The sequence below is a fragment of the Theropithecus gelada genome, chromosome 17, assembly GCF_003255815.1.
Source record: "Theropithecus gelada isolate Dixy chromosome 17, Tgel_1.0, whole genome shotgun sequence".
NCBI classification, from domain to species: domain Eukaryota; kingdom Metazoa; phylum Chordata; class Mammalia; order Primates; family Cercopithecidae; genus Theropithecus; species Theropithecus gelada.
In genome coordinates, this window is record NC_037685.1 from 80341264 (window position 1) to 80355896 (window position 14633).

The window sequence follows — 14633 nt, forward strand, 5'->3', positions numbered from 1 at the left end:
ATTAGGCAATGTATGCAGCTTGGAATACGTGCTGGCTCTGTATGAATGCTAGTCAGATCCTGCTTTGGAGTTCTGTTCCAGTTCCTTAGCCCAAAACACTTTTAGGTTCTCCATCTCCCACTATGTCCCTAATCAAAAGTCTTGGGCCCTTCTACTGATGGATCTCCCAAGTACAGAAGGAACAGAAGTAGTTATTAGACCTTTTATTAAGTAACACATTCTTATTCTCTGCAGAATTAAAATCTCTCTAAGAATATGAGCTTAAGTAAGGTGAAAGGTAAATATCTATAAACAGTTGTTTATACCCCTTAAGAAAAATAAGTCAGTAAAAGTCGGCCTTAAAATATAGATGTCTTGATCTGGTTTATTTAAAGTAGAATTAAAATTTAACTATATTATACAGTTATTTGGTTATTTCTTAGCACCTATTAACTAGGTATCAAAGATGACTAGAGATTAGTCTGCCAATTATTCTTTCAATTAGCAGTTTTATAATTTTTAGAGTTTTATTTCTTCTTTTTAAAGAGATGTTAAATGGAAATAATTCTAAATCACTCAGGGTATGAAGTGTCTAGTATCTTGGGTTATACTCCAAGAGTTGTAGTATAATTAAAGAAATTCAGAATTGATAAAAGTGGTTCTTAGGATAACAGCAAGGTTAATTTAAAATTGGGAGACTCTATATCAATCTACAATGTATTCAAGGGCACAAAGTCAAGTCAAGGACTTTAAAACATATAATTACTAAGATTATTTATGATTGATTGTATATTTAATTCCTATTAAATACCATTCCATATTTCCAACAGCAAGAGTGAAGAAATCTCATAATCTACAGGAAATTGGGTTGAGTATTCAGAAGGATATTGCCTCAGTAGTGGAACCAAATTAGGTTTAGATTAAAGGTTGTTCTGGTCCCTCCTAACAGATATTAAAAGTAAGCCCTGAAAGGATCATATTATTTCCAAATAACTGCAACCCAGAGTAAAATTTTAAAATATTTATATAAATTTTTAAAAATCTAGCACACAATAACATAAAATTCACAATATCTGCCATCCAGTCAAAAATCACCAGGCATGCAAAGAAGCAGGAAAACATAATGCATAAGAAGGAGAAAATCGATCGTTAGAAACAGAGTCAGAAGTGACACAAATAATAGACTTAGTATACAAAAACATCAAAACTATCAAAAATATCTTCCATAAGTTCAAGAAGGTATTAGAAAGATAAGAATGTTAAGGAGAGATATGGCAGATATAAAAAACATCCAGATCAAATTTCTAAGAATTAAAACTACAATTTCTGAGAAAACATTTATTCTGTTTTATGGAATGAAGTGTTGCCCAACTCTGGAATCACAAATAAGGCCAACTAAGATCTTTAAACAACAACAACAAGAAAAAACCCCTATAAACTCTGGAATGAAAATTACACCAAATGAGATGGATAGCAGACTGCACCCTGCAGAAGAAATGATTAGTAAACTTGGAGACACAGTGACAGAACATATCAAAATAAAGCATTGACAGAAAAAAAGTTTAAAAAAATAAAAATGAACAGAGAATCCCTGAACTATGGGGAAACTTAAAAGAACCTAATGTATACTATATATACTACATAGTGTGTATATATATACTATATAGTGTATATATACACACTATATAGAAAGTATATATACACTATATATACTATATAGTGTATATATATATACTATATGGAAAGTATATATATACTATATAGTATAGTCTTTGGGCCTTGAAGAAACATCAGCAGTAGCCAAGAAATAGTTGTTACAGGCCTTGGGCATAACCCAGTACTGTGGTGGCTTCAGGTGTGACCCAGCATTGACCCAGTATAGTCCTGGCAGTGGTGGTCACAAGAGGGCTCCCCTTCCCTCCCCCAACTGTAGGCAGCTCAGCAAGGAGAGACAGAGAAAGATCCCTTTGAGGGAAAGTAAGGGAAGAGAACAAGAGACTGTCTGGTAATCCAGGGAATTCTCCTGGATCTTACCCAAGACCACCAAGGCGGTATCTCCTTGTGTCTGCAAGTCACAACATTACTGGACTTTGAGTATCACCTAATGCAAATATGGCTGCAGTGACCAAAGACTTAGATCACAATACTCAATTCCCTTTGAATATTTGGAAAGCCTTCTTAAGGACAGATACATTCATCCTTGAGAGGTCTGGAAAAAAAAATTTTAAAAGACAGGTACAAATAAGCCCAGAGTGTGAAGATTAGAAGAAATACCTAACTCTTCAATGCCCAGACACTGACAAACATCCAGAGGCATCAAGACCATCCAGGAAATCATGACCTCACCAAACCAACTAAATAAGGAACCAGTGACCAATTCTGGAATGACAGAGATATGTGACCTTTAAGAGAATTCAAAATAGCTGTTTTGAGGAAGCTCAAAGAAATCCAAGATAACACAGAGAAGGAATTCAGATCTTATCAGATAATATAACAAGGGCCGGGCGCGGTGGCTCAAGCCTGTAATCCCAGCACTTTGGGAGGCCGAGACGGGCGAATCACGAGGTCAGGAGATCGAGACCATCCTGGCTAACACGGTGAAACCCCGTCTCTACTAAAAAATACAAAAAACTAGCCGGGCGAGGTGGCGGGCGCCTGTAGTCCCAGCTACTCGGGAGGCTGAGGCAGGAGAATGGCGTGAACCCGGGAGGCGGAGCTTGCAGTGAGCTGAGATCGGGCCACTGCACTCCAGCCTGGGCGGCAGAGCGAGACTCCATCTCAAAAAAAAAAAAAAAAAAAAAAAAGACTGAAATAATTAAGAATCAAGGAGAAATTCTGGAGCTGAAAAATTTAATTGACAAACTCAAAAATGCATCAGAGTTTCTCAAAAGCAGAACTGATCAAGCAGCAGAAAGAATTAGTGAGCTTGAAGACAGGCTATCTGAAATACACAGAGCAGTCAAAAGAAAAAAGAATAAAAATAAGGTAGCATGCCTACGGGATCTAGAAAATAGCCTCAAAATGGTAAATCTAAGAGTCATTGGCCTTAAAGAGGAGGTAGAGAGAGAGATCGGGGTAGAGAGTTTATCCAAACAGACAGCAAAGAACTTCCCAAACCTAGAGAAAGATCAATATTCAAGTACCAGAAGGTTATAGAACACTAAGCAGATTTTGCCCCCAGAAAACTACCTTGGGACATCTAATACTCAAACAATGAAAGGTCAAGGATAAAGAAAGAATCCTAAAAGCAGCAAGAGGAAAGAAAATAATAACATATAAAGGAGCTCCAACACATGTGGCAACATATTTCTCAGTGGAAATGTTACAGGCCAGGAAAGAGCCTTAAGACATATTTGAAGGTCTGAAAGAAAAAACCTTTTATCCTGAAATATTATATCCAGTGAAAATATCCTTCAAACATGAAGCAAAAACAAAGACATTCCCAGACAAACAAATGCTGTGGGATGTCATCAACCCAGACCTGTCCTACAAGAAAAGCTAAAGGGAGCTCTTCAGTCTGAAAGAAAAGGATATTAAGGTACAACAAGAATCATCTGGTCATCTGGGCCAGGCACGGTGGCTCACACCTGTAATCCCAGAACTTTGGGAGGCTAAGGCAGGAAGATTTCTTGAGCAGAGAAGTTCAAGAACAGCCTGAATAACATAGCAAGACCTCATCTCTACAAAAAATCAAAATTAGCCAGAGTTGGTGGTGCATGATTGCACCACTGCACTGCAACCTGGGTGACAGAGCAAGACCCTGTCAAAAAAGAAAGAAAGGAAGGAAGAGGGAATGAAGGGGAAGGGAGGGGAAGGGAGGGGGAAGGGAGGGGAAGGGAGGGAGAGGGGAAAGGGAGGGGGAAGGGAGGGGGAAGGGAGGAGGAAGGGAGGGGAAGGGAGGGGGAAGGGAGGGGGAAGGGAGGGGGAAGGGAGGGGGAAGGGAGGGGAAGGGGAAGGAAGGGAAGGGAAGGGAGGAAAGGGAAGGGAAGGGAAGAGAAGGAAAATACTCAATGGAATACTATTCAGCTATAAAAAAGAATGAGATCCTGTTATTTGAAACAACATGGGTAGAACTGGAGGACATTATGTTAAGTGAAGTAAGCCAGGCACAGAGAGACAAACTTCACATGTTCTCACTCATTTGTGGGAGCTAAAAATTTAAACAATTGAACTCACAGAGATAGAGAGGAGAATGATGGTGACAGCAAGCAGGGAAAAGGAGATGGTTAATCCACTAATGGGGATGAGTATAAAATATAGTTTGATACACTGAATAAGATCTAGTATTTGACAGCACAACAGGGTGACTACAGTTAGCAATAATTTGTTGTACATTTTAGAATAACTGAGGGAATACAATTGGAACGTTCTTTTTTTTTTTTTTTTTTTTTTTTGAGACTGAGTCTTGCTCTGTCACCCAGGCTGGAGTGTGCCGTGGCACGATCTCGGCTCACTGCAAGCTCCACCTCTTGGGTTCACGCCATTCTCCTGCCTCAGCCTCCCGAGTAGCTGGGACTATAGCTGCCACCACGCCCAGCTAATTTTTTTTTTGTATTTTTAGTAGAGACAGGGTTTCACCATGTTAGCCAGGATGTTCTCAATCTCCTGACTCGTGATCCACCCACCTTGGCCTCCCAAAGTGCTGGGATTACAGGTGTGAGCCACCGCACCCGGCCTGGAATGTTCTTAACACAAACGATTGATAAATAGTTGAGGTGATGGATACCCTATTTACCCTGAGGTGATTATTACACATTGCATGCCTATATCAAAATATCTCATGTATCCTATAAATATATACACCTACTATGTACCCTAAAAATTAAAATTTTGAAAATTAAAAAGACAACAACTTAATTGAAAAAAAAGTCACTCCAAAAAAATAGTTTTTATTGATACTTTTTATTCTAATCTATCATTACAGAATTTTAACTCTACTTCTTTGCTCTTATATTCACCTTTACTTATACTACAAATCTTTGTTCTAATAACACAGTAACATAAGGATATATTTGCCTAGTCTTTCAATATATCTAATATGGATTCAAAATAACAGTACCAAAATTACTAACAATAAAATCACTGACTGAAGTTTAAAGAATTCTTTGCCGTTAACTAATGAATTGGTCAGCATATAACTGCCATTAGTGAGTCCTAATGTTAACATTTAATTATTTTACCTGTTAAAAAACAAACTATTTTACATTGTTCACAATTGAAAGAAATCTCATAAAACAAGACTTCAATTTCTTTAAGTAGAGACTTCAACAACCTATAAATGGTGTAGTTCAATGAAGTTGTCTCAACTATTAAGAAAATCACAGGGGAAGAAAAAAATGTAAATGATGTATATAGATCAAGTTACAGTCAAATGGCATCACGGCATGCTAAATATGCAATGATTCTACAGTTATTTGAATACAAAAAAAGGTAGGAAAATTATTTATCACTTACACGTGGTAGCTTTGGTAGCTTAACTATGCAGAATTCCAAGTTACCTCCTCCACCTCAGCAGTCATATTTACATTATTGAGTGTTATAAGGCTTTGAATTCATCTTGGCATACTCATACTCATACTATAACAATTCACTAGCAATAAGTGCTATAACTAGTTAACGAATGTTTAAGGCACATTATTGAATTGATTAGTCCATTAAATTAAAACATTAGTGGTTAAAAAAGAGTTCATTGTCAACAATAAAAACAATGGTACAAAACCTGGTTTGTCATGATTTCCCTCCCGAAAAAAAAAAATCAAGACACTAACATGTAAAATACTAAATACACAAATACATAATTATATGATTAAGTGCCACCTCCACAATTTAGTGCTATATTTTGAATTAAATTTTAATATTAATTTTACTTTATTTGTTTTAGAGTTATTTATATTTAATTAACATATTTGTTTTTGTTTAAATATATAACAGTTGTAAGAAAAAGTGTATTAAGGTCAAGATCCAGTGGCTCATATCTGTATTCCCAGCCCTTATGGGAGGCTGAGGCAGGTGGATTGCTTGAGCCCAGGAGTTTGAGACCAGCCTGAGCAACACAGCAAGACCCCGTCTCCCGTCTCAAAAAAAAAAAAAAAAAAATAGAAGAAACAAAAATTTAGTATGCCAGAAGCAAATGCTATGTGAATGATAATAGTATAAAAAACTAGACTGGGCGTGGTGGCTCACGCCTGTAATCCTAGCACTTTGAGAGGCCCAGGCAGGTGGATCACCTGAGGTCAGGAGTTTGAGACCAGCCTCACCAACATAGAGAAATCCCGTCTCTACTAAAAATACAAAATTATCCAGGCATGGTGGCGCATGCCTGTAATCCCAGCTACTTGGGAGGCTGAGGTAGGAGAATCGATTGAACCTGGGAGGCGGAGGTTGTGGTGAGCTGAGATTGCGCCATTGCACTCCAGCCTGGGCTCGAAACTCCATCTCAAAACAAAGAAACAAACAAACAAAAACTAGAAATCCAGGTTGGGGTCAGATTATGCAGACACTGAGTGCTAGGCGAATGAGCTAAGTAATTTGCGGACAAAACGGAGCCATGATGTGATCAGAACTTTCTGTAATGAATGTGAATTTGGCAGTGTATTAAGAAGAATCAAAAGGGCAAAGAAACAGTAGCTAATGAAATTAAAGGTAACTCAGTAGTCTAGGATGACAGTGAGGGTAACCAGACAGTGGGAATAAAAGGACTACAAGAGTATAAGAGAGAACAGGTTTGGCAACTGAAAAAATGTGGATAGTAATTGAGAGACGAGTCAAGATCACAATGCGTTCCCATGCCTGTGTGAGAATAAGCAGGTTATACCTTTAAAACATATAAGAACCACAGGAAGAAAAATAAATTTTATGAAATAGCCAGTTACTTGATATATAACAAGTCTGAGATGCTAGCAAGACTTCTGGATACAAATGCCCACAGGCAGCTGAACATAAGGAACTAGAACTTTGAGAGAAAACAGACCGGAGCAATATATCTGGGGGTCATCCATCCTGCAGTATGAGAGAGACCAAAAGGAGAGCCAAGGACAAAACTTCAAGAAACATCTACAGGTATTGGTAGAAAAAGGGCAACTGGCTGGGTGTAGTGGCTCACCCCTGTAATCTCAGCACTCTGGGAGGCAAATCACTTAAGCCCAGAAGTTCAAGACCAGCCTGATCAACATGGCAAGACCCCCCATCTCTACCACAAAAATATATACAAAAATTAGTTGGGTGTGGTGGTGCACTCCTGTGGTCCCAGTTACTCGAGAGGCTGAAGTGGGAGGATCGTTTGAGCCCTAGAGGCAGAGGTTGCAGTAAGCCAAGGTTGCACCACCGCACTCCAGCCTGGGCAACACAGTGAGACCCTGTCTCAAAAAAAAAAAAGAAAAAGGCAAATAAAGAAATAGTGGTTAGAGAGGGAGAGGAGAAACTGAAAAGTATGCTATTGTATGACCAAAGAAAAGAGACCTTCAAGAAAAAGAAGCATTTAAAAGTACTTACTACCCAACCCTGTAGTCTAATTTCTAAGTCCCACTTGCAATTCTTACAAAGCAAAAGTATTAGTGGGAAAGGGGCCTTTAGAGAACCACTGGGCACAGAGAAAGGGACTTTTAAGAGTTCATATTCCCTAAATTCCTAAAGACATAGACTGGTAGTCAGCAAGACCAAAGACAGGCACGGACCATCAGAGCATACAGCAGTATAGAAAAGCATGAGGCAGGCAGAGGACTCCAGGCCAGTCCTTCTGGGAAACTGGTAACACTGGCTCTGATCCAGGTAGCATACATAGCCCAAATCTGCCATGCCATGCCTAGAACACTGTATGGGAGATTGGAGACTTAGTAGTACCTGATACAACAATAGGATTAGGGGCCGGGCGCGGTGGCTCAAGCCTGTAATCCCAGCACTTTGGGAGGCCGAGACGGGCGGATCACGAGGTCAGGAGATCGAGACCATCCTGGCTAACACGGTGAAACCCCGTCTCTACTAAAAATACAAAAAAATAAGCCGGGCGAGGTGGCGGCGCCTGTAGTCCCAGCTGCTTGGGAGGCTGAGGCAGGAGAATTGCGTGAACCCGGGAGGCGGAGCTTGCAGTGAGCGGAGATCTGGCCACTGCACTCCAGCCTGGGCGACAGAGCGAGACTCCGTCTCAAACAAACAAACAAAAAAAAAAACAATAGGATTAGGATTATAAGAGGTTAGGGATGAGGTAATAGAGAAATGAATATATATTACTGTTTCCAAGTGTTGGATATAAAGAATAGAAGGGCAGCTTGAAGGGCTTAATAGAAGAAGTTTTTGTTTGCTTTAAAAAAAAAACAAACAAACTTTCAACTCTTGGTAGATTGAGTGGGACAGACAGGAGGAAGGTAGAAGATGAGAAGGGGATAATTATTGGAGCATGATCTTTGAGATCACAATGGAAGGGATCAAGAACATAAGAGGAATAATATATATTTTTCTAAAATGAGAAGGAGGAGAAAGCATGAGTAGAGACTGCCCAGGGAACGAGGAATGCAGTTAGGAAGCACATGCTTACCTCAGTTTTCTCAGAAAAGCAGGACTCACCATCATCTGAGCAAAACAAAGGTAGAGTAAGAGAATATATGTTTGAGCAGAGTGAAAATTGGTCTTATCACAAATCCCACATGTGGCTGGGTGCAGTGGCTCATGCCTGTAATCCTAAGCACTTTGGCAGGAAGTAGGAGGATCCCTTGAGTTCAGGAGTTCAAGACCAGCCTGGGCAACATAGGGAGCCCCTCTCCCTATTTAAAATAAAATAAAATAAAATAAAATAAAATAAAATAAAATAAAATAATCCACATAAATACAGTAAGAAGAAAAGCTAAAAGGTGTGACTCATGTACACCAAATCCTAAGTTTAACAGTTAAAATTCCACTCATATCCATACAATTCCACTTATATCTAAACAATATAACAACACTAAGTGAAATACTGTACATGCTACGATTTTCCACCAACTGCCCAATTTAAGGAATAACAAAGGATGAGGTTAAGAAACAGATCGTGGAGTCCCGAGATTCAATATATAGCTAGCATCATAACAACAACATGGGCTTAGTGCCATAACCACAGGCAGATGGTGATACTAATAATTCTCATATTTCCCCGTCCTTCTTTGCTGGATCCATGTTCTGTTTTCTCCACAACTGGTGCTTTCATGAAAAGTTCTTGCTCGAGTCAGTTAAGAACACAAGATACCTTTTAGTAAAAGAACAATTCCCACCCTGTTGAGAACTGATGCACATTCTCTTTTTATGAGGTGTGTCATACTCCAATTTTCCAAGTTTTTACACGTTTTCACTTTTCTACAAATTTTTGAAACCAGAACTATACAAAAATTGTATGTTGGAAAATCATATTATTACTGTTATAAATCTTTAAAAGTACAACTTGTAAGCTGGTGCTCTGAAGCCAAGAAGAAAAACAGGATCTAAAGAGAACAGAGAGAGACAGGACAAAGAAGCAGGCTGAGTGAAGGGACAGAAAACCTTGAGTTATAAATAACTTGGTTTAAAATGTCAAGGGAAACTAGTCTCAAAGTATCTCTTTCTACAGGGTTATAAAGCTTTTTAATAATGAAAGTACTTCAGACGGCAATTTTCAGAGTCAAAGCCATTTATGGCAAACAAACACATAGCATTGGTAATATAACATATTCAGGTAATTTACTGAATGGAAAAATCTCTGTGGAATTCATCCAGTAATTATAGCGGATTCTATTTATAAAACATATTTTACCACAACTCTGAAGACTTATAAAACATGATCTAGTATAGGAGAAATGATTATACTCCTTTAATAACTATTAATCACAGAAAATTTTAATAACTGTAACCACAGAATGGCATCCTGTTTTACAAATAAAATACAAACCAGTGTACTGTTCTAGCTATGCTGATTCTAAAAATGTCTTTTTACCTTTTAATTTTAAATTAAATGTCCATTAAAAAAATATTTATTATTTCCTATGCTTCTCTAATGGTTTTAAAATCCCAGTCCAGTGCAGTGACTTGTATGTGTAATCCCAGCACTTTGGGAGGCTGAGGCTGGTGGATTGCTTGAGTCCAGGAGTTTGAGACCAGCCTGGGCAACATAGTGAGACTTCGTCTCTACCAAAAATACAAAAAATTTGCTGGGCGTGGTGGTGTGTGCCGGTAATCCCAGCTACTCAGGAGGCTGAGGTGGGAGAATCTCTTGAGCTTTGGAGGCAGAGGTGGCAGTGAGTCAAGATTATGCCACTGCACTCCAGCCTGGGCAACAGAGACCATCTTGAGGGAAAAAAAAGACAATCCCCCGCCTTCCTCTTCTCTAATTCCACTCCCCAAAGTAAACACTATTCAAAGTGCTATCCTTCCAGATCTTTTTTCCAGGCATACATAGATATATGTATCTGTTTGAATACACGCCAAGGTAATTTTTAAATGAGAGAATACTATACACACTGCATTATAATTTATTTCTTTATAGTGGATCTTGGATTTCTCTACATTTGGTAGCTCTATTTCATTCTTTTAGAAGTGCTGCGTGGTTGCACAGTAGATGCACTTGGCACCAAAAACTTGACTTAAGTATATCCCGAGGATGACCCTGAATGCAGTTCACAGTTCCGAGCTAAGGAATCTGGGATAGGCTGGAGATCCATTCCTTATCTATGAGGAACATTTGAACCCCCAGCCTGGCTCATGGAACACAGGGCATAGAGGGGATCGAGATCCTTTGTTTTGGGTTAAATGAAGGTTACCAGGTGGAGGTTGTTAGGGAGAAGGCATTAAGTGAAAATGCTGTGTAAAATGCATGACTGTTGCAAGCAGTTGTTTCTCTTGCCCAACACGCTGCCACTGGACTCTCTCCCCTGCATGTAAACTCCCCCAAAAACCCTCTGTCTCCTTTGCTGGCTCTGGGTCTCTTTGGCCTCTAGAACCTGGTGCCATCCCCACTGGAGTTGATAGCGGTTCAGCACAAATTGGTGTTCCTTAATATTGCTGTACCACAGTTTGTTTAACCACTTCTCTATATATACACATTTAGGTAGGTGAGGGTGTTGTTTTTTGTTTTTGTTTTGCTATCTTATAATCTATTTTAAAATTAGTCACTGATAACATAAACAAATCAGAATTTAAAAACACAATGTTAATTCTCCTTGGAAAAAAGCTATAAAGTGATTATTGTATTATTCTAATAATACAGATAAATAAAATTTACCTTTGCCATTTAAAAAAATGGGGAAAAACACAATTACTTTTGCATGAATCTAATAACGAGCACTTTTTTCATTTTAAATATTTTGGTTTCTCAGAGTTGATAAACATGCAAAAGCTGTCATTGGTTTCAATACTTCTGAAAATTTACACATCAATAATTCTGAATCAATAATTCTGAAAATTTACACATGCAACTGATTTTCAAGTTAACTGCCCATTATGGCTTTTGGATATGCACTGGATACCCAGTGTGTTTGAGGGCTAAATCTCACTAATTCTCCACTATGACTCAATTACATTAAGCCAGCAGTCTCCAACGTTTTTGTACCAGAGGATGGTTTTGTGGAAAGCAATTCTTCCACGGACCTGGGGGTGCAGGGCTGGGATGCAGGGAATGGTTTCAGGATGAAACTGTTGTATCTCAGGTCATCAGGCATTAGATTCTCATAAGGAGCCTGCAACCTAGATCCCTCACATTCACAGTTCACAGCAGTGTTTGTGCTCTCTATGAGACTCTAATTCCGCCACTGATCTGACAGGAAGCGGAATTCAGGTGGTAATGCTCACCAGCCAGCCACTCACCTCCTGCTGTGCTGCCCGGTTCCTAACAAGCCATGGACAGGTACAGGTCTGCAGCCCAGGGGTAAGGGACCCCTGCATTAAGCAACTCTTGATTGGTGTTTTCAGAAGCCTAGTGTGGTACTAGGTTCTCTAAGGAATTCAAAAGAGGTCTGTGACAAAAGATCTGTCTTCAAGGAGCTTGTACAACTTTTGTGGGGAAAAAAAAAAACCCTTAGCTATCTATATAAAATAATTACACCTGAATGCAAAGTTTCGAAGAAAATACAAAAGGAAGAAGAAATGTGCAAGGGACCAAGGTATACTTTACCTTATTTTATCATAAGGTAAAATATAGAGATTACCTAAGTGAGGAAAGAAAACGAGTAAGTGAAATAAATGGGACTTTTTTAATTGTACAAAAATCATAGACTTTATAAATTCTTCTAACAACATATTTCCTGAAGACTTGTTAGCAAATACCTAAGAAATGGGAATTTAGATGCACTTTGAAAAAGTACTAGGATTTGGATATAGTGAGATAGAAAAAGGAACAATATTCCAGCATAGGAAAATACTTTTAGCAAAAATTTGAAGACTGGAATGAAAGTAGAAAAGGGACAGAAAGAGAGGTAGGGAAATGGGGGAAAAGAAATTTGTGGTTAAAAGGGAAATACATAGGGAAGTTTTTGAGGTGGAGTAGTGGACAGGGAGGGCACATATATTTGTTGTCAAAGGAATAAGCCTGGAGAGAGGTAAAAAGCTGTTCCCTGCACACCTGGCCCAACACGTTTTGGTCCCATTTCAACCAATACTCACCCTCTTCACTGGCTTCTACAAGAAATCCAGATATACCAAGTATTTCCTGGCTTTCGTAAGTTTTTATTTGTGAGGTCACAGTGAAGTGTCACAATACACAACATAGCATTTATCAAGAGTTCCTATTCATTTCCTGCTGGATCTTCCCTGTGCCTTTCAAGTTTTTCTTTCCTTTTTTAAACAGAAAATTTAAACTCTATCTCAGCTTCTAGTTCCAAATACGTATTCCTAACTCATCTTAAACTGCAACAAAACAGAGACTCTTCCAATGGCCAGGACATAACTCCTTAAAAGGCAATTTAACAACCGTCTCCAAATACTTGAACAAACTCTTTGTGGATTCAACATTCATCACAAATGAATTATCCATGCTTTTCTTCCAAACAAATTCTGCATTTTCTATACAATTCTTCATGCTTACTAAAAGATTAACAATTTCTCCATTGGGATAGAGTCAAAACTGCAGATGAAAGATTTGCCTTAGTAAAAAGAAGTATAACTTTTATAAAAAACAGAATCATTCTTTTCAAGAAATAGAGGTAGCAACAGTTTTTAAAATTAAATAAGAACTAGAAGAATGTAGTGAGACAGAATCTCATACATCGCTGAGTAGAACAAAATCCCCAGGAACCTTTCTAGAAACAACTTACCAGAATACTCATGCTTTTTAACATACTAATTCTACTAACAAAAAGCTATCCTGAGAAAATAGTCAGAGATGGCTAGATGTTCAATGATGTTATTGCAATGTTATTTACAAAGGAAAGCCGAGTATCTACAAAATGGAAATAGTTGAATAAATTACATATGCTACCATCTTAGAATATTATAGAGACATAAAAACATTTTAAGTGCCATATATATTCATATAACAAAATATGTTAAGTAAAAATCAAGAAATAGGACTAATACTTCAAATTCATTTTAAAATTATATATATACACACAAAACTGTGTGTGTGTGTACAGAGACATGCATAATTTTATATAGATAAAAGACTAGTAGGAAATACAACAAAATTTTAACACTTCTCTGGGTAGTAAGATTACAGATTACTTTTTTCTGCTTTATAATTTGCTGTAACAATCAAATTTTCTACAATAGCATTTACAAGTTGAAATTTTGTTTTAAAAAAGAAGCAGCTTTGTTTCCCCATTAAGTAGGCATTTAAAAAAATGTGGGCTTGCTGGGCAGTGTGGCTCATGCCTTTAATTCCAGCACTTTGGAAAGCCGAGGTGGGGGCGGATCACTTGAGGTCAGGCGTTTGAGACCACCCTGGCCAACATGGCGAAACCCCGTCTCTACTAAAAATACAAAAAACTAGCTGGGTGTGGTGGTGGATGCCTGTGGTCCTAGCTACTTGGAAGGCTGAGGTGGGAGAATCACTGAAGCCTGGGAAGTTGAGGCTGCAGCTAGCCGAGATCATGCCACTGCACTCCAGTCCGGGCAACAGAGCAAGACCCTGTCTCTCAAAATTTTAAAAATAAAAATAAAAAATGTGGCCAGGTGCGGCGGCTCACATCTGTAATCCCAGCACTTTGGGAGGTCGAGGCGGGTGGATCATGAGGTCAGAAGTTCGAGACTAGCCTGGCCAACATGGTGAAACCCTGTCTCTACTAAAAAATATACAAAAATTAGCTGGGTGTGGTGGTATGCACCTGTAATCCCAGCTACTCGGGAGGCTGAGGCAGGAGAATCACTTGAATCTGGGAGGCAGAGGTTGCAGTGAGCCAAGATCATGCCACTGCACTCCAGTCTGGGTGACAGAGCAAGACTACATCCCGAAAAATAAATAAATAAATAAATAAAATTTAAAATGTGGGCTCTGATATATTTATAATCTATACACTCTACACTATGGTATTGGTGAAGCCTACAGACTTCTGAGTTTCCATTATAACCTCATGTTGAGTAAAGTTTTAAGTGCACAGGAAGGGTGCTGATTTGGCCCTCATACAGAACAACTTTAATGACACTAGAATGTGAGCTAGTGGATGGGGAGGTGCATCTAAACTGGGTTGTAGTGAGAGTAGAACATGTCACTCTGTTACTGGCTTTAG

General features: G+C 38.6%; 1 protein-coding gene across 3 annotated transcripts in view; it reads right to left on the minus strand.

Moving 5' to 3' along the window:
• The window catches only part of CAB39L (calcium binding protein 39 like), a 135948-nt gene that overhangs the window by 89552 nt on the left and 31763 nt on the right, over positions 1 to 14633 (minus strand). The gene's annotated exons all lie outside the window — the stretch shown is intronic.